This window comes from Elephas maximus, chromosome 6, assembly GCF_024166365.1.
Source record: "Elephas maximus indicus isolate mEleMax1 chromosome 6, mEleMax1 primary haplotype, whole genome shotgun sequence".
NCBI lineage: Eukaryota > Metazoa > Chordata > Mammalia > Proboscidea > Elephantidae > Elephas > Elephas maximus.
This window is the reverse complement of record NC_064824.1, coordinates 86,441,011-86,456,874: the sequence shown is the minus strand read 5'-3', so window position 1 is coordinate 86,456,874 and position 15,864 is coordinate 86,441,011. Positions and strand designations below refer to the sequence as shown.

The 15,864-nt window shown below is 35.1% G+C and overlaps 1 protein-coding gene across 14 annotated transcripts in view; it reads right to left on the bottom strand.

Annotated features, from left to right (window-relative positions):
* The window catches only part of GULP1 (GULP PTB domain containing engulfment adaptor 1), a 319,288-nt gene that overhangs the window by 242,197 nt on the left and 61,227 nt on the right, over nt 1-15,864 (bottom strand). For 4 of the 14 annotated variants that reach the window (XM_049887635.1, XM_049887646.1, XM_049887650.1 and 1 more), the window contains exons 1-2: nt 8,997-13,576; nt 6,417-6,636 (exon numbers count right to left, since the gene is read on the bottom strand). The exons of 3 other annotated variants lie outside the window; for them this stretch is intronic. The gene's annotated coding sequence lies outside the window, so the exon portion shown is untranslated. Of the gene's footprint in view, nt 1-6,416; nt 6,637-8,996; nt 13,577-15,864 lie in introns of those variants that run through there. 7 more of the 14 variants (XM_049887639.1, XM_049887637.1, XM_049887643.1 and 4 more) reach the window with 4 other exon arrangements.

The window sequence follows — 15,864 nt, the reverse complement described above, 5'->3', positions numbered from 1 at the left end:
TGCTGCATGCATCGTCCAATATTTTGCTGTAGAATCCTTCATTATTGCAACTCAAGGTTTGAATTTTTTTTTCAGTTCTTTCAGCTTGAGAAATGCCAAACCTATTCTTCTCTTTTGGTTTTCTAACCCTAGGTCTTTGAAAATTTCATTATAATATTTTAGTTTGTCTTCTGGAGCTGACCTTTTATTTTTAGTATCCTGTAACTATTGCTGAAGATAAAAGTATCATTTCTATATTTTTTCAATCAGCCCAAAAATTATTAACTAATATTCATTATTTCTAAATATAGTATTCAGCAGAAAATGGCTTAATAGGCAATTAGGCAAATTTATGTCACTTTAATTTTGAATTCTATGTATTTTATATACATTCATTATCTTCCTTCTATATGAAGTGACTCTGCTTGGCACCATAATAAATAAGAAATTATTCAATCTTTTTCCCAATAATTAAAAAAATCTAGACTATTAATCCTAAACCTTTTTTTAGTTTTTTTTTTTTTTTTCCCCTGTTGTTAATGTGAGGTACCATCGAGTTGGTACACTATGTACAATAGAATGAAACACTGCCTGGTTTGCACCATCCTTACAATCATTACTATGCTTGAGCCCATCATTGCACCCACTGTGTCAATACATCTCATTGATGGTCTTCCTTTTTTTTACTGACCCGCTGCTATTCCAAGCATGATGTCCTTCTCCAGGAACTGGTCCCTCCTGACAACATGTCCAAAGTACGTGAGATGAAGTCTCAGAATCCTCCCTTCTAAGGAGCATTCTGGCTGTACTTCTTCCAAGACAGGTTTGTTTGTTCTTCTGGCAGTCCATGGTATATTCAATATTCTTCACCAACGCCATAGTTCAAACACATCAATTCTTCTTCAGTCTTCCTTATTCATTGTCCAGCTTTCTCAAGCACATGAGGTGATTGAAAATACCATAGCTTTGGTCAGATGCACCTTAGCCCTCAAAGCACATCTTTGCTTTTTAACACTTTAAAGAGGTCTTTCGCATCAGATTTGCATGGTTTAAAATAAGGAAAAGTGTGCCTGAGGGTTGTATCCTTTCACTATACTTATTCAACCTGTATGCTGAGCAAATAATCCAAGAAATTGAACGATATGAAGAAGAACACAGCAGTAGGACTGGAGGAAGGCTCATAAACAACCTTCGATAAGCAGATGACAAAACTTTGCTGAAAGCGAAGAGGACTACAAGAACTTACTGATAAAGAGTACAGCCTTCAATATGGATTACACCTCATCGTAAAGAAAACAAATATCCTCACAACTGTACCAATAAGCCATATCATGACAAATGGAATATACACTGAAGTAGTCAAGCATTTCATTTTACTTGGATCCACAAGCAATGCTCATGGTAGGAATAGTCAAGAAAACAAATGGTGTATTGCACTGGGCAAACCCTCCGTAAAAGACTTTTTTTTTTTCCCTATGGAACGCTAAAAGTGTTGATGGTTTGTCATTAGTTTTTTCTTACTTTATTCATAGAGGAATAAAATTTGTAATGTGACTTATGTGGGGCTGATAGAATAAGGAACAGCCTTAATGGAAATGCTGTTGTTAGGTGTCGTCGAGTCGATGTCAACTCATAGTGACCCCATGTGAAATAGTAGAACTGCCCCATAGGGTTTTCTATGCTGTAATCTTTGCAGCAGCAGATAGCCAGGTCTTTCTCCTGTGAAGCAATTTAGTTGTTCTTGAACTGCCAAACTTTCAGTTAGCAGTGGAGCACTTAATTGTGCCACCAGGTCAACATTTAATGGGAATAAAGTTGAGGCCTAATTGACTGGCTGAAATTTTACAAAATCACCTAGAGGTAAATTGGTAAAGAAGGATCTAATTGAAGTTCCTTCTTCCTTGTGTTTACCTATGAGGTAGAAAAACAAAGAGAAATTTTCAGAAAGAGAATTATATGGTGAATAAGTTACTCACCAGAAATGTGCTATTTTGAAGACATTTACTACACTTTCTTATTAATATGCTTATATTTACCACTGCCCTACCCCTTTGTCCTCACTAAAAGGAGCAAAAACAACTGCAACAGTACATAATACAGCGATTAAGAGTGCAGACTCTAAAGCCAAACCCTCCGGATTCTATTATTGGCTCTGCCGTCTACCAGCCCTGTGATCTTTGATAACTAGCTTAACTTCTCAAAACATGTGAAAAGAGCTCAATACATATTAACTATTGTATATAAAGTTGTAGGTTATGTGAAATTTAACGGTTGAAAGAATAACCATATTTAAGTGTACAATTCAGCGACATTAATTACATTCACATGTTGTGCAACCATCACCACTATTTCCAAAAGGTTTTCATCCTTCCAAACAGAAACGCAGTACTCCTTAAACAGTAACTCTCCACTTCTGCTTCCCACTAATCTACTTTCTCTCTATGCATTTGTCTATTCTATACAGATCATACATGTGGAATCACATAATATTTGTCCTTTTGTGTCTGGCTTATTTCACTTAGCATAATGTTTTCAAGGCTCATTCATGTAGTGGCCTGTATCAGAACTTCACATCTCCTTATGGCTGAGTAACACTCCATTGGATGTACAATTTGTTTACCATTCACGTATTGATGGACACAAGTTGTTTTTGTTCTTATATTTTGCTTTAAGGACATTTCCTTAAATATTTGTATTTCCTTGTTCTTCCCTCTTCTGTAATTTTCACAATGCTACAATTGTCACCAATAAATATTTATACTGAGCCACATCTAAAAGGAAAGATTACACAGAACGAAATTCTTATTGGTGCCAAGTTTGTTTATTCTTTTGTTTGGTACTTCATAGCACCAAAAACCAAACCCATTGCTGTCAAGTCGATTTCAACTCAGTGACATTAAATACAACCCAGCAGTGTGATCTGCCACCAAAATGATCCCCCAAACCTTTCCAACATACACACTGATCAAATGTCTATTTCTAACCTAGGATCTACATTAGCGCATCTTCTCGGTTGACATTACTAAGTGGGCTACGTCGCCTGCTTAACAGTAGGAGAATCCTGATCAATAAAATTTAACAAAATGTAAGGCTACAACAATGCCTTTGAATTTTGATAAATGAAAAAGACCTTTCTCCATATTCAGAATCATTCTGTCCATGACCCGAAGTATCATCATAGGGTCAGAAACTTTGTTCCAATCATATAATATACAGTGATGCATAAATTTATATTTATTATATGTTAATCATATAATCAGAAAAATTAAAGAGACCAAGATTCATTAGTGATATGTATATTTATTAAAGTAATTTTATTGTGTTTTAATTTATTTTAAATGGAAAATAAAATTTTCCAGTTACTATTTAATGCATGGAGACACTGGTGGTGAAGTGGTTAAGTGCTACAGCTGCTAACCAAAAGGTCGGCATTTTGAATCCACCAGACACTCCTTGGAAATTCTATGGGGCAGCTCTACTCTGTCCTATAGGGTCACTATGAGTCAGAAATTGACTCCACAGCAGTTTTTTTTTTTTTTTTTTTTTCGTTATTTAATGGACAGGCTTAACGAATATCTTAAAGTAAGCAATACCATTTTAGAAGCTCTTATAATTATGGCAAACACTATATTGAGATTTTCCAGAACAATGCCTTTTTCCTTAAAAAATATTTTATCTTCTTGAAGTGCTTTATTGTTGACATGAATCTGAACATTCAGATATGGACTAAAATTCTTATTTAGTATATCTATGTTTAAAATATATATCTATGTTTAGACAAAATATATATCTACGTTTAAAAAAGGAGCCCTGGTTGCTCAATGGTTAAGCACTTGGCTGCTAACCAAAAGGTCAGCTGTTCAAATCCACCCAATGGCTTAAGGGGAGAAAAGGCCTGGTGACCTGCTTCTGTAAAGATGACAGCCTAGGAAACCCTATGTTCCAGTTCTACTCTGTCGTATAGGGCCGCTATGAAACAGAATTGACTCCATGGCACACAGCAACAACATGTTTAAAAATTAGGTCCATTACCATCCTAAGTCAGGATGATAATGAGCTCGCACTTTATTCCAGTCCCCAAAGCTGCAGGATTTAATATATGCCTGCATTTCTCCTGGAGTCATTTATGAAATAAAAGCCCAATAAGTGATTTTTATTTGCTAGAACTTTACAAACACACACACACAGACTTATTAGTAAACAAAATGAGTTAAAAGACTTGAAAGATATTCAAGTAGCTTCTGATTTACATATTATAAATAATTTACAAATCAATGGTCACATACAGTTACAACAGTACCATTATTATAGTAAAAGAGCCAGAGACAATGGGTATTAGGCAGTATTAAGGAATTCCCCAGTACTGCTCACCTGGTCCTGCTATAGTAATGGACCACGTTAATGCTTTACAAAAAACACTGTCCAGTGTCTGAGAGTTGTTCTGAAATGAAAAGCCTCCTTGGTTAGCTAACCAGCTTGAGGGAAACAAAAAACAAAACATAGGGCCACTTTTGAAAAATCAAGTTCGCTTAACTATTTTGAAACAAACAAAAAAGAACAAGGAAGGAAGGAGGGAAGGAGAAGGGAAGAAAGGAAGGAGGTACAGAAAGAAAGAAAGAAGAAAGGAAGGAAGGAAAAAGAAAAAAATATATACATGTAAACAAGAATATAAAATTAAGATCTATTTTTAATATGTTTGGCATTTTCTCATACAAAGTGGAAGGAATGTTTCACTAATTAATTTTTAAACGATGTGTTTTATTGTATTCTTTTTCGTTTGTTTGTTTTTAATGAGGTACTTGCCTATCTTGCTTTGGTCCATTAGCCTTTTATATCAGCTTTCTATTCCATTTTTGGGGTGAGAGGTTGTGGGAAAGGTTGTCTGTCAAAACTCCTTTAATTATAGACATTTTTCTTATTTTATTATTTCCTTATTCATGTGATGTTCATTCCTGTGAATGCTTTTTTTTAATTCTACAAATTTATGTTTGAATGAACTATTAGAGTAAGATTTTTTAAGAGTAAGATGATGTATACTTCAGTCTTTGAAACTACATATTTTAAAAAAAAATAGCTTTATTGAGATATAATTCACACCATAAACTTCATCCTATAAAATGCAATTCTGTATTCACAGAGTTGTGAAATCACCACAATTTAATTTTAGGACATTTTCATCATTCCAAATAAGGAACTCTGCAACCATCAGCAGTCATTCCTCATGCCCTCTTCCTCCAGCTCCTGCCAATCACTGACATACGTTCTGTGTCTATAGATTTATCTATTCTTTTTATTTTATTTTATTTATTTTGGGTAAGACTTACCTATTCTTGACATTTCACATAAACAGAACATCAAAACATATGGCCTTTTATGATTTTTTTTTTCTTTTCACATAGCATAATGTTCTCAAGGTTCATCACGTATTGGAGCATGTATCAGTACTTCATACCTTTTTATTGCCAAATAACACCCCAGTGCGTGTATGTACTGTATTCTGTTTATCCATTCATCAGTTAACACACATTTCAGTTGTTTCTATTTTTTGGCTATTATGAATAATGCTGCTATGAATATTTGTGTACAAGTTATTTTGTGAACATACGTTTTAATTTCTCTTCAGTATATATCTAGGTGTGAAATTACTGGGTTGTATGATAACACTTTTTTTTTTTTATGATAACACTATGTTTAGTATTTTGAGGAATTGTCAAGTAGTTGTACTGTTTTACAGTCCCGCCAGCAATGTATAAGGATTTCATTTCTCCTCATCCTTGTCAACACTTATTAATGTCTGTCTTTTTTTATTTTAGCCATCTTAGTGGCTTTGTGGTGGTATCTCATTGTGGTTTTGAATTACATTTTGCCAGCTAATGCTGTTCATCATTTTTTCATAGACTCTCTCTCTCTCTCTCTATATATATATATCTTCTCTTTATGTCTGTTCAGATCCTTTGCCTAGTTTTTAACTGGGTTATTTGTTTTTTTTCATTTCTTTTTTTTTATCGCTGAGTGCTAAAAGCTTTTTTATTCTGGATACAGGTCTATTTCCAAACGTATGGCTTGCTAAAAATTTCTGTCATTCTGTGGGTTGTCTTTGCACTTTCTTGATGCTGTCCTGTGAAGCCAAACATTTTTAATTATGATGAGAACTAATTTATGAACTTGTATTTACCACTTTTGCTTTTGGTGATATATCCAAGAAACCATTGCCTAACCCAGGGTCATGAAGATTCTGTTTTCTTCTAAGAGATTTATAATTTAACTGTTAAGAACTATAATCCATTTTGAATGAAATTTTGAATATAATCTGAGGTAGGGGGCCCAACTCCATTCTTCTGCATGTGGATATCCTATTGTAACAACACCTTTTATTTGCAGGAAAAGGATTCTTTCCCCACTGATTTTTCTTGGCACCCTTATAGAATATCAATTACCTGTAATTGTAAAGGCTTATTTGTGGACTCTCGATTCTTTTCAATTGATTTATATGTCAGGCCTTATGCCAGCACCGCACTGTCTTGACTTTTTTGTCTCTGCAGGAAGTTTAAAATTGGAACGTGTGAGTACTCCAGCTTCGATCATATTTCCAATATCGTCGTGGCTATTCTGGTTCCCCGCACTTCCATAAGAACGTTAGAATCAGTTTGTCAATTTCTATTAAGAAAAAAAAAAAAAAGCAGCTAAGGTTTTGATAGGAATAGAGGTAAATCTGTAGGTCAATTTAGTGTATGTCGTCATCTTAACAAAATTAACTATTTTAATCCATGAGTATGTAGCATCTTTCCATTTACTTATATCTTCTTTCAACAATGTCTAGTAATTTTTGGTGTACATGTCTTGTACTTCTTTTGTTAAATTTATTCTTACTTATTCTGTTCTTCTGGAATAAATGGAATTGTTTCCTTAATCTAATATTCATACTGTTCACTGCTAATGTGTAGAAATACAATTGGTTTTTGTATATTTATTTGGCTAAGCTTGGTTTATGAATTCTCACAAGTTTTTGGTTGTTTTCACTGAATATTCTACATATAAGATCTTGTTATCTACAAATAAAGATACTTGCACTTCTTCCTTTACAATCTCGATGCCTTTTATTTCTTTTTCTTAACAAATTGTGGCAATTTGAGTTTTACGATATAATTTTAGTAATATTTCATTGTAACAGAGTTTTAAAATAATGAATAAAATTTGAGCATCTGTTTCAGTCCATATTTTCAGTAGCTCAGTGCGTGAACCTAGGAGCAAGCCATCTTCGTTTTGTTGATAAAGTTGTCAGTAAGTATTTATTGAATGCAACATTATTTCCAGTAATGTAGCAGGAAATTGTAAAAGTTTATTAAAAAAAAAAAAAACTCTGCTCACAGACTCAATTTCACAGAGAAGCCATGTCTCAACATGTTTGAAATGACTCCAAGAAAAAATGTGGTACTGAATATAAATGCAATGGGGATTGGGAGAACAAAACTGTTACTTATTACTAAGGTAAATAACAAGACTGTGATAAAAACAGAACACACCCCATTCCTTTAAAGGGTGGATGCGATTTCGCAATGCAGGTGAGTAAAGGTGAATGTATTCTAGGTAGGGACTGGCATGGGCAAGGTCCTAGTGGAAGGTAATTTTTTTGAAAGTTCTGTTTAATTTTTTTTTTTTTTTTTTAGTGGTGCAGTGGTTAAGAGCTATGGCACGCTACGTCTGCTAACTAAAAATGTTTGCAGTTTGAATCCACCCGTCGCCCCTTGGAAACCCTATGGGGCAGTTCTACTCTGTCTTATTGGGTTGCTATGAATCAGAATCAACTCGATGGCAACGCTTTTTTTTTTTTTTAATTATTAAAATATACTCCAAATAATGGAACATAGTTTTAGAGAGGCTTTTTTTTTTTTTTTTAAAGAAGGCTAATTAGAAATTTTTTTTTTAGTGAGACAGATATAAAATAAAAAAATGATTATGAAAGAAGGGTGAAGAGAAGAACTTTTGAAGGACAAAAAGTACAATTTGGTGAAATGCTGATTATTACACAATAAAAGGGAGGGGAGGGTTAAAATGACTGATTCGGCCACCTAAAAATATTAGAAGAGGTCATGAATTGCTGAAGGTCCCAAAGCCATGAACGTCAGAGCTGGGACTTAAAACATAAGCCTTCTGACTCCAAACTCTTTGTTTTTTACACCATGCTGCACATCAAGAGCCACTATGGAGAGTGATGGGCTTAAGCATATCCCTAGAATCTCAAATAGCATATAATTTACCCAACCCATATCCTAAAGTAATGTTTTAAATTCTTCATTGAAGTGTATCTTACAGCAGAAGAGTGTGAGCTCTTACTTCAAAACTTCTAGAGGTCATAGCCAAAAATGTTCACGGTAAGTATGAAAAACAAAAGCATATATTTATGTTAAAAATTTACATGAATGAGTTCTAATCCGCAATATACAACTGGTGCTTTTCTAAGTTAGCATCATGTAACCCTGTCACACCAATTTGTACACCTAAGAGTAATTGTACTCCAGGAGCAAAGTATGACAGATAGAGTCATATTATGGTCCCCTTCAGTCATTTAATGTGAGAATTCCTGTATATACTTCATGTATTCATTTCTCCATTTATTTAACCAATATTTACTTCATGCCTACTACATTCCAATCTCAGGGAGAAGAAATCATTTTTCTGTGAAGTTGAGTCAAGCAGCTTGCTTCTTCTACTAGCTGAATTTCTCTTACCTACCCTCACCCTGTCGGGTGTGGTGGGCATACATCCCTGCTTGCCAGGGATAATCTGAGTTTGTATCAGTTGTCCTGGAACCCTGTTGTAGGTTCACTAGAGAAGCAAAGCCAGTAAAATGTATAAATATATATAGAAACATTCATATCAAGGAAATGGCTCATGCGATTCTAGAGGCTGGAAGGTGCCAAGTCTGTGGGTCAAGATAAAGGCTTCTCCTGATTCACTCAGCCACAAGGGCTGTAGAACCCAAGATCGGTAGGTCAGACAGCAGGGCTCTTGCTTACAGGCTGTGAAGATCGAAGAATCCCAAGATCAGCAGATGAGATGGCAGGTAAGCTGCTAGCTCAAGTCCCAAAAACCAGAGATCAGACAAACAGGGGACAGCTGCAGGATCCAGAGCTACAAAAGCTCATGAGTCTTGGCAGAAAGTCCACTTATATACTGGATGCAGGCCACACCCCCAAGGAAACTGCCTTTCAGCTGAATGGCTACTCACAGCAGATCCTATCATGGAGGTAAGCATATTATATCAAATCTCAACATGGAAGTGATCACATCATCATAAGACTGCCAAACTATACCATAATTGCCAAATCACTGAGAATCATGGTCCAGCCAAGTTGACACATAACCTTAACAATCACACCTATCTAGTTAGCTCTCTTTTTACTCTCAAAAATATCCCAGTTTGGATGATAAATTAAATGGCTCCAGTTGACAACAAGTTCCAAAATTCATTTCAGTAGATAATGTCTGCTAATTCTCCAAATAAAAACAAAACAAAAAATTCTATGAAAGGAACTGGTCACTGACTGGACACTGAAATTACACACATGCTAATTAAAATTAAGTACATATTAAGTTAGTCCACTGACTTTTTTGAGAATATTTGGATAACTACATTATATAATGCATTGTTTCTGGCATTTTAATAGAAGAGAAAGCTGTAGGTACCACAGAAGGAGAAGAAAGAGAACTCATGGGGGAAGAGTCAAAAGAGGCAGTATAGCATTACTTGTAAGAGCTCAAAGTGTCCTTGCGTCAGTTCGTCTGGGTTTGAGAAATGTCTCTGTTCCATGCCAGTCATGTACATTTGGATACGTTAATTAACCTCTTCTCAGTTTTCTCAACCACAAAATCTCTATAGCATAGGGCAGTGGTAAAGATAAAATAAGAAACTATAAATTTCTCAATGGAGTGCTTGGTGCATAGCAAGCCTTGAATATGTCAGCAACTGCTACTAAATTTTCTGAGCCCCAATTTCCCTTCCTGTGATGACACAATACCAATATCTCCTCTGCCTATGGATCAGTGAGGTTGTGAATCAAAAGCAATAATGCCTATGATTGTGCTTTCTATGCTATAAAAAACAATGTACTCCACAAGTGTAAAACATTCTTTAATACTATGATTTAACAAATACTCACTATGGATTATGAATCTGTTCTTATTTGTTTGTTTTTCAGACTCTGTTATTAGCTCTCATTAAAATTTTGTGTACACTTGAGTCTAGCAGCCAGTAAATGACTACTAGATAAGAATTTGGTGGTATTAACTGACAGTCTTTGAAAGCTCTTTTTGAGTTCAAGCCAACCATCCCAGTATAGCACAATCATTACATGGCTTTCACTCCACCTTGGATCAAGTTGTATCAATAGAACCCTGATAAAACACTACCAGAACCAGGGCCTCTAAGACAGAGGTTACTTCTGTTTTTGTTATCAAGATTACAAGAAAGCTTGAGATTCATCCAGATAGGTATATTAAATAATGACTCTTAAAAAAATAGGCCACATTAAACTCTGCTAAAGAATAATTCCCATTCACATTTTTTTGCTGTCTTTAGACTATAATACAAACGGCAAGAATAATGCCTCATAGTTCTCTCCATATAATATTAAGCAGAGTGACACATTCAATCAGGCCCTTATTAAGTAATATTATTAATAATAAGGGATTGAAAGGATGAGGAGGAAAGCTGTTCCAGGAAGAGCAAATGGCAGATACATCACTTATCTCCTCTCTTCTGTAACTCCTACCCCTCCTTCTTTACTGACTTCTTTATAAATACTTTCACATATCCTTTAAGTAAAATCTTATCTCCACCCTTTCCCATTCCACTCACAACTAGCCTTCTTGAAAGAGTGGTCACAATATTTGTATTTCCTCACTTACTGCATACTGTTGAAATTATGTCATTTACCTCCATAATGCAACTAAAACTATACTCAGTGGGCAACAGCGGCCTCCAAACAAACCCTAAAATCGAAACGATTATATTTAATCATTACTTTACTTAATCTCTTGCAGCATTTGACCATGGTGACTATTCCTTTTTAAATTCTCTCTTCTGTTGGCTTCCCTGGCATCATTCTATCCTGCCTCTTGTTCCTTTAGGTAGCAAAGCTTCTTGGAGGGATTTGAGGTCTGTAAAGTGAAAGGATCTTAAAAATCACTTTTCGAAGTTCTGCTGTGACAGCGAGGGCAACTGGCAGACAACACAAACAGCTTAGGAGAGTGGTGTGATGCTAATGATGTAGGAAAACAGTCATCCATAACTGAGTGAAGAGGAAGAGGTACAACTGTCAGGGCTACAGTTAGCATCACAAACTGGTCATGAAAACAATAAGGAAGACAATTTTTCAAAACCAAACATAGTAAGCAAAGAGTATGTTCTTGGCAGAGCATAAAGTAGTACATACTTTGAGGTTTTAAAGAAGGCAGATATTTATATCTATTGCTCAGAGTTTTGGCATAAAATTCATAATTCATGAAAATAAAATTCTGTTTTTATAATACTTTTTTTTCTGATTTGTTGTATTTTGCAGGGTATATCTGTTTAAAGAGCCTCATCTTAAACTCTATACACCCCCCACATGTGTAAGTGTGTACGCATGTGTGTGCTCTCATGATAGCATTCAATAAGCACAGTTCTAAACTATCCAAGAATGTCATATTTGCAGTCAGCCCCTGACTTACCATGTTTACGTAAGATGAAAATGACCACCCGGGAAAGACCACCCAAGAACAGTTACAGGATTAGATAACCCAGTGGTCACAAAAATGCTCTCTCACTCCCTGAAATCAATGCAAGAAATTTCTCCTTGCTCATCTTTTCGTCTATGATACAACAGCAAAGAATTAAGCATTTCTTAATCCTCTCTAACAAACAGGCACTCACCTTCTTATCACAAATCCTTCCACTGTCTTATCTTTCAACGCTGGCCCAAATATAATTTTCTCTGTAAATCTTTTCTCCTGGAATCTTATGTGAGCTTTTCTTAACACTTTTAAAGAACAATATGAAGGGTAGAGGTTCTCAAAACAGACTCCCACTTAACTAGCTTACCCATTAAAAACCCATTGTCATTGAGCCAAGTCTGACTCATAGCAACGTACCAGCTTACCAGTCACCAAGATTAACTGACATTCCATTAAGGCGTAAACAACACTAACTAGTGCGCCTAGGACCCTGGTGGTGCAACGTTTAAATGCTTAGCTACTAATTGAAAAGTTGGTGTTTCTAACCAGCCAAAGGCCCCTCAAGAGAAAGACCTGGCTGTCTGCTTCAATAAAGATTACAGTCAAGAAAGCTCTACGAGGCATTTCTACTTTTTCACATGGGGTCGCTATGAGTCAGAATAGATTCTTCGGCAACTAACAATAACAATATAGCTAATTGAATACTCATAGCTACTAGACTTTGCTCCAAAGCCCCTATATCTGTTTGAGCAGTTCTATTTCTGCCTATCTGTTGTATGCTTACTATAACAAAATTGTTGGTTGCCTAACAAGCATGTATTGCTCATTTCCCCTTTCTAATTAAATCACAACCTGGTCAGGTGTTCACTTTCCCAGTCATATTATGTAAGAGCAAGACATTTATAAAAGATTGAGAGGAAATCATTAAAATTTAGAAGGAATTCATACTACCATTGCTGTATACACGTTCCTAAGTTCTCCCTCCAATTTGAAGAAGGAAACACTGGGGTGATCTGTAACGGGTATTCTTTATGTAAGAAAGTCGTTGTAGAACTATAATCTGCAGATTCATAGTCAAAGGAAAGGACTCAACCTAGATGAAAAGTTTGACAAATAAATACATTTGTAAAAGATTTAATCTAAAAAGCTTTTAAGTAGATACACATTTTTTTTTGCCATTCTTCCACTTTAAACAACCCTATAAGACTTTTACACTAACTAGACGCATAGTACTGTCTTTTATTGTTCATTTAGCATATCCTTCCTATTATGCCATTTAACTATTCAAAAATAAACTGATATTTCTGTTTGTGTTAAAAAATACACATTGATTGCTTTAAACATGCGATCAATGTGTATTTTTTTAACAAAAACTTAGAAATACTGGTTCCCTTTTCTTACCTCTAAATGACTGTACAAAAAGTGATGTCCATATTTCTTCATGAATCACACTCTCCAGGGCTCTTAGCAATCTACATGCTGTGGTGCCCTTCCCTTAATTTTAGTCTTTATAATTTTTGTTCTTGTTGTTATTCCACTCTACAGAGGAGCAGAACTTGCAAACTTACTGAGAATGAATTCCATATTTCCTGATGCTCAGTTTAATGTCTCTCTCATTTTTTTTTTCTTTCTTTGATGCCCCCCATATTTGGTCAATCAACACATACTATTATATCTTTGCCATGTCCATCTTTTGAATTCATTCTCTTTATTAATTCTAGTGCTAAGGTCCTGTTATGATGAGAATTATTTTTCAAATAGGATCAAGAGACCTCGCTGAAATATGTAATATCTTTTACCTTTTAGAATCTCTTGAAAACAACTTCAAATATTAAAGTCTCAAATAACGTGGAACTAAGTGTACATATGTAAAAGTATATTCCAGGAATAACAGAAACATAATAATTAACACATATTTCTACTAGAGAAACTGCAAAAAAAAAATACATATATATATATATATATACATTCTAAAATCTTTGGGGAAAGCTCAGGAATTAAGGCAATGTACACTAAAATAACATTCTTCCATAAAATATACTTAAAATATATATTAATCATGTTATGGGTCCTAATCCTATGTGACTGGTGTCTTATAAAGAAGAGAACAGACAAGGACACAGAGGCACTCACAGGTGGGAAGCACCATGTGCAAAGACATCGACAAGCAGCAAAGACCAAGGATTGCTGGCAGTCACCGGAAGCTAGTAGAGAGGCATGGAACAGCTCTTCTCTCAGAACTATGAGGAAGAATCAACACAGCCGATACCCTGATTTGGACTTCTAGCCTCAAGAACTCTGAGACAATAAACTTCTGTTCTTTAAAACTTTCTGGCATATTGTTATGGCAGCCCTAGAAAACTAAGACAATACATGATTCTGAAACAACAACCGTCATGCAAATTTCTGTCCAGTTCCATTTAGGTCAATCACTTGCACAACATCTTTTTAATAATTAATACTCAACATGTGAATGGTATTTTAGAATAGAGTCCATACCAGAACACTAGGGCATTCATCTCCTGACACCTAATCCTTTAAATGGGGTATTTGTTCCTATTTGACAAATTAGGAAACTGGAGCTCAGGGAAGCCTAGTGAATTTGCCTAAGACATGAGTTATATTAATTTGATATATGATGTTTTCTTTTTAACTTTATATTATAAAAACATCAAACCATACTAAGTAAACAGAATAGTATAATGAACCAGGATTTACTTAGCATCTAGCTATAAAAGTTATTTTGAAGAGTTATTTTCAATTTTCTCAAAATTTCCCTGAGACAACAAATGTACATCCCCAAGCCTTAATTTTTGAGCAATGTATAATTAAAAAATGTGCATCACATCTTAAGATCAAAGGGTAAAAATGAACAACCAGGGAACATATTCCAGAATGGGCATTTTCCATTCAAAGTATTCTGTCTCTAAAAACAAAGGCAAAAAGAATGTCCATAGTAGATAACACTCAAGTGACCAAATATTTGTCACTCAAAATTATTGACAAAATATGAACTAAACAGGAGATCTCTGAAAACTCCCTTCCAAAGGCCATGCCAAAACATGCATAAGCCTCTTGATTACATCGCATGGAAGTATATTTTGAGTCAGAAATCTGCTTTTCAATTGATATTCAATGTAAGCTGCTCTTAGGAGTACATACTGGTATCACGAAGATAAAGCTTTTAATAAGAAAAATGGGGTAGCATATTTCTCTCCTATTTGTAATTATGAGTAATTGCTATTAAGGTAAACAACAAGTGAAATATTTCCAGAAGTCATTCACCATTTTTACCTCCCTGGATATTGATAGAGGGGTTTCCTTTGTTAGTAGTCATCATGAAAGCACTATGCCCAACTGACATATCAAGGAAAAAAGAAAACTAATTCAGTTATAAATACGAGAGTAACTTGTAGGAAATAAAGTTGCCAGGATTTATTAAAGGTTTGGAACTTCAACCCAGAGTGGAGAGAGAGCCAGAGAGGCGGAAAACAGAAAGCCATTTAAGACACACGCACACAAAAAAAACCCAGACCCATTGCTGTTGAGTTGATTCGGATTCATAGCAACCCCACAGGACGAAGCAGAACTACCCCATAGGGTTTACAAGGAGTGGCTGGTGGATTCAAACTGCTGATCTTTTGGTTAGCAGCCAAGCTCTTAACCACTGTGCCACCAGGGCTGAGAAGTAGATACATTTTTAATAACCCTTTCAAGATCAGCCTGGCACAAGTACTGGATAGACAGGGTGTACTTTTGTACAAATGTTAAGAACCACTTAAATCTTAAAAAACCCTTTCTCAGATGCAGCACTATAATTCCCATAAAGGCTGATTACATATTTTATTTATTGAATGAAAGAAATATATTTTTTTAAGCAGAAACCACAAAGTCCTTTAAGAATGTATTCATGTTAGGGTTGTGATTAAAAATTAAAGACTTGTTTAGCTTTACTGACAAGAGGGGTCTTAGTGAGAGAGGAGTTGTCCAGGAAAATGAATGTATTCCTTTTCAGTGATGTATCTGGAAGCCTGGATAGCTCTGAATTCTACGGGGAAGGTAGCATCTTTGTATAAGATCCTGCTCTTCGAGTTAAGGAAAGTCAATAAGAGGCTTGCAGAAGAATATAACTGAATCATTGGTTTGCCTTACCTTAAATTCAGAGAATAA